This window comes from Lactuca serriola, chromosome 8 (assembly GCF_051521515.1).
Source record: "Lactuca serriola cultivar US96UC23 chromosome 8, Lser_US96UC23_V15, whole genome shotgun sequence".
NCBI classification, from domain to species: Eukaryota; Viridiplantae; Streptophyta; class Magnoliopsida; order Asterales; family Asteraceae; genus Lactuca; species Lactuca serriola.
Window position 1 is genome coordinate 171,599,849 of NC_136415.1, and position 8,698 is coordinate 171,608,546.

The window sequence follows — 8,698 nt, forward strand, 5'->3', positions numbered from 1 at the left end:
CTTTTGACTACATTAATACACACGTTTACAATAATTAAAATACATATTATATACATAATTGCTATTACCCCCAGCAAGCTAAGGACGGGGACGCACTTGCAGCTTGGAACGAAGGAAATTAAGGCAATCTTTTCCCAGTGGTTTAGTGAAGACATCTGCAAGTTGATCCACACTTGATACATAAGAAATTTTAAGTTGGCCAGAGTCAATTTGTTCTCTTATAAAGTGGAAATCTAAAGCAATGTGCTTAGATTGTGTACTAATGACTGGATTCTTTGTCATGAAGATAGCGCCTACATTGTCACATAGCAACAAAGGAGGAGCTGAAATAGGAACTTGTAAGTCTTGGATTAGCTGTTTGAGCCATAGTAGTTCTGTGGTTATGTGAGCTAATGCACGATACTACGCTTCTGTACTTGACCGAGCAACTACCCTTTCTTTCCTTGAAGTCCAACTGATTAGATTGGAGCCATGAAAAATGGCAAAGCCATATTGAGAACGATTGTCGTCAGGATCTGAGTTCCACCCCGAATAAGAAAAAGCATGTAGACCTTTTGCATTAGTGGATTTGAAGTGAAGTGAGTAATTCCGAGTCCCATTTAAATACCGTAGTATGCAGTTAACGGCTTGCCAATTGCGATTGGTGGGGGAGTGCATGAATTGACAAACTCGGTTTACCGAGTATGCGATGTCCGGTCTAGTAATAGTTGCATACTGTAGAGATCCAACTATTTGACGATAAAGCTTAGGATCAGAAAATGGGTCTCCTTGTTTAATCAGACGACTGTAAGGATCAGCTGGAGTTGACATTGGAGATGAAAGAGACATGTTGCTTTTGTTCAGTATATCTGTGATATAGGATTCTTGAGACAAAACGATACCAGATTTGGACTTCTGGATTTGTAAACCCAGAAAATAATGTAAATCACCCATGTCTTTTAGAGAGAATTGGTTGTTGAGACTGCAAATGAAATTAGAAACTTTGACATCATCTGAACCTGTGACAATCAGATCATCAACATATATCAAGACATAAATAGTTGTGGTCTGTGAAACATGAACAAATAGAGAAGTGTCAGATTGACATGCGCGAAATCCATTTGAGACCAGATATGTCTTGAGTTTATTGAACGAAGCCCTAGGTGCTTACAGACATGAGTAGGATGTGTTGCATCTTCAAAGCCCTTCGGCTGCTTCATGTAAACGGTTTCAATTAAGTCACCATTTAGAAAAGCGTTGTTAATATCTAATTGTCGAATTCTCCAATGGTTTGAAAATGCAATCGACAAAACCAAACGAATGGTGGTAGGCTTAATTACCGGACTGAATGTGTCAAAATAGTCAACCCCTACCTCTTGAGTGAAGCCTTGAGCCACCAATCGGGCTTTATATCGCTCAATTTTACCATCAGCTCCTTTCTTGATCTTGTAAATCCATTTGCAGCCAACAATGTTGGAGTTGGTAGGACAAGGGACAAGAGACCAGGTGTTGTATTTCATAAGAGCTGCATATTCTATCTTTATCGCATCATGCGAGCACTGATATTTATTGGCTTGGATGAAGTTGGTTGGCTCGAAAGTGAGAGAGGAACCATCAACAAGAAATACTTTTGGCTTAAGAGAGTTCGTTTGAGCTCTAGTGACCATGGAGTGTTGATTATTTTCTGCTGGGCGAAAAATCGTTGTTGATTGTGGGGATGAGGCAGTAGAATTTTGAGCGAACAAAGGAGACGCCTCAGGTGCTAGGGTAGATAAGATGGGCTCTTGTGAGGGTGGGCTGTTAGATGGAGTGGGGTCTTCCATGTGATTGTGAGTAGTTGGGCTAGGTAGTGAGCCTTGAGAAATCAGACCCGGATTTGGACTTTGAGGAACTGAACTAGGCGAGGGAGTGAAAGTGGCATTAATTGTTGGAGATAAATCATTGTATTGTGAGGAGGGTGTAACACTTGGTGATATTGAGCTATCATATGGAAATTTTTCTTCATCAAAAACGACATGTCGTGAGACATATATTTTTGAGATAGGTTGATGATAACAAATATACCCTTTGTGTGATGCACTATACCCCAAGAAAATACATGGTTTGGATTGAAAATCGATTTTGTGAGGATTGTAGGGTTGGAGATAGGGATAACAAAGACAACCGAAATTTTTTAGAAATGAATAATCGGGAATTTTGTTGTACAACTTTTGGTATGGAGACTCATAGTTTAGTACAGGAGTAATGGTGCGATTATTCAAGTATGTTGCAGTTTTGAAGGCGTGTTCCCAAAAAAATTCGGTAAGGAAGATTGTGCTAGTAACGTGAGACCCTTCTCGACAATAACTCGATTTCGCCTTTCGATTGCTCCATTTTGTTCCTGTGTATATGGACATGAAACCCGATGATTGATGCCACGGGTTTTAAGAAACGAAGAGATGTTTCTATATCCCCCCCCCCCCCCAATCGGTTTGCATACTTTTGATGTCACAGTCAAATTGTGTTTTTACCATGGTGAGAAAATTAAGAAAAACTTGATAAACTTGTGACTTGTGAGATAGAAAATAAACCCATATAAACTTGGAGCAATCATCCATAAACAACACAATATCTATGACCATTTAAAGAAAAAACTGGAGAAGGTCCCCAAACATCCGAATAAATCAATTCAAATGGTTTTGAAGAAATAACATGAGATGTAGGAAGATGCATCCTATGACTTTTTCCTAATTGACATGAGTCACAAATATTAGGAAATTTATTATTGGAAACAGGAAGTTTAAAACTTGAAACTAAACGCCTATGGATTGATTCATAGGGGTGAGCAAGCCGCATATGCCATCCATGTAAAGAAACTCGACTGGAATTGAAGACTTTTGGAGAGGAGCGAAGACTGGTAGGATGCAACCGATAGAGCCCGTCCTTTTTATCCCCTTGGATTAGAGTTTGACGCTGAAATGTCTTAACAGAACAAGTTTTAGGCCAAAATTCAACAAAAACAGGATTATCATCAGTGAGTTTTGAGACACTAAGGAGGGATTTTGTGAGATCAGGAACATGAAGAACATTATTTAATTTAAGATGGGGTAGAGAGGAAGATCTGATATGAGAGATAGTCAAGTTTTTACCATTGCCTACTTGGAGTTTGTCATCTCCAGTGTAGGAATCAGCAATGTTGAGTTTGTTGAGGTCTGGTGTGACATGATCGGTTGCTCCACTGTCTACATACCAAGCTGGATCAAATACTGTAGATTGACTTTGCTGAGTCAAGTGAGCTTGGTGAGGATTGCCTTTTGGATTTGGTTTCTTGGAGGGATAGTCAGTGAGATTACCTCGCTGCCAACAGTCAATGGCTTCATGACCAGGCTTGCCATACAATTGACACATCACACGCTTCTTTCTAGGGTCTGAGTTTCGAGAAGCATAGGAAGAGTTGGAGACCTGTCCATTTTGAGCTTGAGTTTTGTGGGTAGATCGGTTGACATTTAGGGCAGCAACAGTGGGGGCGGAATTAACTGAAGCAAGACGCATGTGTTCTTGCTCAAGTCCCGCTCCTTCCTGTAATAGATACCCTACAAGATCATCAACCGTTAGAACTTCTGATTTCATCATAAATGCTGTAATAAAACTCCCATAGGAAGAATCTAAGCCACTCAGAATGTATCCAATAAGATCTTCATCGTCAACAAGATGAAGATTTTCAGCTAAAGAATCAGAGATGGAGCGTTTTCGCTCTATGTACTCAAGCATGGTCATAGAACCTTTTGCAAGAGTTTGCAATTGAACTTTCAACTGCATTCGACATGCCCTAGTCTGGGCTTGAAACAATTTTTCAATTTCTGCCAGGCGTCACGAGATGAGGTAGAATGAGCAACAAGAGCAGATGCATGATTAGTAAGTGTGGATTTTAGCCATAGTAAAACAAACTTATCACGTTTCTTTCAGGTGGTATACTCCGGATTTGGAATGGTTGTAGCAGGAACCGCAGCAACAGCAGGTGCGATGGCAGTGGCTGGTATCGCTGCAACAGCGGGAACATCAACAGTCTCGTTCGGAGGCTTAGGGTTTAACACAAAATCCTCCAAATCAAACGTATCTAGTGCTGACATTATATTGGTGCGCCATAAGGCAAAGTTTTTGTGATCCAATTTAGTAGTAATTGGGGGAATCTGAAAATTGAGAGTGGGGGCGGTGGTGGTAGCCAAATTGAGAAGATTGGCAGTTCCGGTAGCCATGAAAGGAGAAAAGAAGAAACTTTGTGCAAATTGAGCCTTAGCTCTGATACCATAAAGGAAAAGAGATTTCAATTAATGATTTTGATTTACAGCCAACCATTGTTTAAATACAAGTATGAAAGTAGTTGAGAGTGAGATATACACTCCTGATCCTATGCGATAACTATTGACCTTTTGACTACATCAATACACACGTTTACAATAATTAAAATACATATTATATACATAATAGCATTAAAGGAAAATAGATTTCAATTAATGATTTTGATTTACAGCCAACCATTGTTTAAATACAAGTATGAGAGTAGTTGAGAGTGAGATATACGCTCCTGATCCTATGCGATAACTATTAACCTTTTGACTACATCAATACACACGTTTACAATAATTAAAATACATATTATATACATAATTGCTATTAGATTGGAAGTCGAACCCATCATCCACTTCCCAAATACATGAAATCATGGAGTTGACAGAAAAATTAGAACTCCATCCAAGATATAGACAAGACCGGTGGACTTGTGGCACCTTCGGTGACGGGACATACTACGTAAATGTGCTGAGGGAAAAATCGATAGGGCAAAGGCAAAACCTAAAGACGTAATCATCGAATGGATTCAGGAGGTCCCAATCAAAGCTTTATGCTTTGGGTGTAGGGCAACTCTAAACAGTATACCAACTGCATGTGCATTGCAAAAAAGAGGCATTAATCTCAGTTCTGTCATATGTAAATATTGTGAAATCGAAGAAGAGGACAATAATCATGCACTAATTCAGTGCCCGACAACTGCAACAGTATGGGAATGGGTTTTTACATGGATAAAACACAGGAGGTCAAACTGTTCTTATGTATGGCTAGATTGGTGCAACAATCCGTTTTCTTGTTAGTATTGGATAAGCTGTTATGTTTTTTCCCTTTTTTGTACTTTTGTTTATTGACCTATAGCTTCTTGCTATTTATATATATATATATATATATATATATATATATATATATATATATATATATATATATATATATATATTTGCCGGTTAAAAAAAAAGTAAATATGCGTCTATCATTTGTTGTTTCTTTGCTACTTCTATATCAGACACCCCGAACTTTTATAATTACTATGATTATTATGGCCAACTTCATCTGAATATACTTAATGGGTAGTGATATTTCCACGGAAGCTTTTGATGTTTCCACGAATTTTAAAGTAAGTTTACAATTATACCCTTCATGTATTTCTATTGTTTTAAAGTTTGATACCTTGGGTTTCTTTGTCTTGGTTTCTTCCGAAAATGATTTGATGAATAGCCAAGATATCTTTTTACAGAGCTACTGGGGAGAAAGATATTCGGTTCAAAGTTCTGTATTGCAGAATCTGCTATTCAGATCTTTACTTTATCAAGAACGAATGGGGAATTACCACTTACCTAGTTACCCTTGGTTACGAAATTACGAATCAAAACACTGAATCTCTTATTTCTTCTTTGTATGTATGATTCGAACAAATATTTTCTCATTTTCGCTCATGATACATTCTCATTTTTGCTCATGATACATGCATGAAATTGTGAGTATAGTGACGTAAGTAGGCAGCAAAGTGGAAAATTTCAAAATCGGAGACAAAGTTGGGGTTGGATGCTTGGTGGGATCTTGTAAATCATGTGAAAATTGTGCTATTGATTTAGAACAATACTTTGCTAAACAGGTTCTCACTTATGTTCCCAAATTTGATGGAACAAAGCTCCGATCACATGGTCTCAGATTAACATTTCGTCCTCCCGTGGCCGGAATATTTACTGCTTGATGTCGGTGCACCGCTTCTATGTGCCGAAATCACCACTTACAGCCCTCTCATATACTTCGGGTATACTTGATGGCATCATCGACACAGTGTCTGCAACTCATAATTGCGCCATTGTTGAATGCACTGAAAGCTCAAGGAAAGCTTGTGCTTTTTGGTGCACCAGAGAAGTCACTTGAAGTAGTAGCGTTTTCTTTGATTATGGGTAAGTATTTTGTGTTTTGCTATAAGCTTTTGAAATTGTCAAATTGGATAAAAGTGGTGGAATTTATGGATTTTGATAGGGGGAAGATTGTTGGTGGTAGTAACATTGGTGGGTTGAAGGAGACTCAAGAGATGCTTGATTTTGCAGCAGAGCATGGGATCACGATAGATGTAGAGGTGATACTGATAGATTATGTGAACACAGCCATGGAAAGGATTTTGAAATCTGATGTAAGGTATTGATTTGTGATCAATGTGGCAAATTCACTACTGCCATCAGCACTTCACCATTCCTTGAAACCCTCCTTGAAGACCTTCAACAAAGACCGTAGGTGAAATGTTGAAAGCGAATGTATTAATTAATATGAGGGGCATAATTGTCCATTGCTTTTAGAAATATGTGGATGAATAAAAAAGTAACGTGGAAGTATCATCTCCCATACTTAATAAGTGATTAGCATTATCCATTTATTTATAGGCTAATTACTAATCTAGCTAAATTAAGAAAATAATTAACCATTTTTAGCCAAAAATAAGGAATTGTCCCAAAATAGCCCACGAAACGTAGGTTTTTAGAATCGTCTGCTGTTTCGCTGATTCGTCTACTGCTTCGTGTTTAATATAAAAATAACTTTTTTTTTTCATTTTGAAGATATAAAACTGTAGGTTTTTTTAAAACCTACGGTTTTCTCCCTAAAAAATACGGTTTCCCAAACCGTAGCTTACGGTTTTGGGTTAAATCTACAGTTTTCTTTTTCTTTTTTTAATGAAAACTATGGTTTTGGGTTAAAAAACTACTGTTTTATGCATTGTGGACTTGTACAAGAAACCCACAGTTTTAATTTTTTTTTTTGGTTTTTTTCAAAAAAAAAAAGTTATCCCCATATACAAAACTACTCCTAATCAACAATACGGTAAAATTTTGATTAAAAATGGACGTATCTCGTTGTTCTTCGGGTGCTCTATTGAGAGAAAATAGTAGACAATGGAAGAATAAATGAGGAAAAGTAACCTAAACTGAAAAATAAGACATTATATACTATGGGCCAATGAGCCACAAAACAGTAGACGGGCCACGAAAGAGTAGTTTTCGAAGGCTGACCTTGTCAACCCTCGTTGACCGTAGTCAACCATTGCGACGAAAGAGTAGTTTTCGAAGGCTGACCGTAGTCAACCCTAACCTATCTACTATTTCATGGTCTAATTTTGGCTAATGTGTTTTTTTAGCTAATTTTAGATAGGTAATTAGTATATTTGGCTAGATTAATATTTTCTCCTTTATTTATTGATCCACTTTGGTGTCATTAATGGGACCTTTTTATCGGGTGGTAGTTGCAGTTTTTTTGCATTAATAAAAGTTATACTATCATTTATGTATTGATTTTCTTCATTGCAACAAGGTAGAGACTGATGTTCTTGCAAAAATAGGAATTTAGTTTTGACAAAAAATGTTTCATGTGATCATGTATCAAATGATTTCCAAAAATAAATTTAGTATGTTTTTGTTGCTTCAGAGGTTCTAGATTTAGTTGAAATATAAATGAAAGAAGTAAATCTCGACTGTTTTTGTTGTTTCTAAGAAGATAATTTTTTTTCTTTGTATTTTGTTTTTTTTATTCCTGCTCTAATTTTACTGAATTTATTGTACTATGTAATTCATGCAAGGCTGTGTGGATTTGGAAATATCCAACTAACTAGCTCTGTTTTTCTAATAATATCCAAATTATGAACCGAATACTTTTATTAAGAAAAGTCAACACAAGCTGATTAACTACCTCTATTTTTTTTTTTTTTTTTTTTTTATCATGTGAACTAACTTAGTTCACATAAAAATATTATGAAATGGAAAAATGATTGTGAATTTAATCAAAAACTCTAGTTAGGATTCGAGACATTTGAAGATATTATCAAATGAAATTACTCAACAATATAAAAAGTTGAGCTTCACTCGATTCTTTTTTGTAATCTTATTCATGCAAAAAAATTAAGTAGTTCATCAAAATAGTCATGAATTTTACATATAGCTACCATGGCCAACTGCAGAAAAAATATTTATCCAAAAAAATGGTTGGTCATTTAGGCTAGGCGATTTCGCAGACGTGGATGCTATCTGCGAAATCGTATGCAGAATTGAGAAAAAATTCATATTTTTGAAATTGCTGCCTTTTAGTTTAATTTGTAGGTTTATATGTGTTTGTGTTTTCTATATCCCCATCTCCATCCTTTTCGATGCATCGCCATCTCCAAAAGCTTCAACCTATAAAAGCCAATACATCTCAAGGTAAAAAAAGTTCCACCATTTGATGAAGGGAATGGAAAAAGGATCGAAAGCAAAAACTTTATTTTAGTATTTGTAGTTGTGATTTAATCGAGTATGCTATACGAGATCAAAGTAAAGAAAGAATTAAGAACACAAGATCTAAATATAATTTGATTGGATCGATTATGCTTTTTGGAAATACGGAGAAATATCAGAGGGTA

The 8,698-nt window shown here is 36.5% G+C and overlaps 1 pseudogene; it reads left to right on the forward strand.

Annotated features, from left to right (window-relative positions):
• The first annotated feature begins 6,085 nt into the window (after window positions 1-6,085).
• On the forward strand, window positions 6,086-6,460 carry LOC145067612 (mannitol dehydrogenase pseudogene; annotated as a pseudogene).
• Window positions 6,461-8,698: the final 2,238 nt, after the last annotated feature.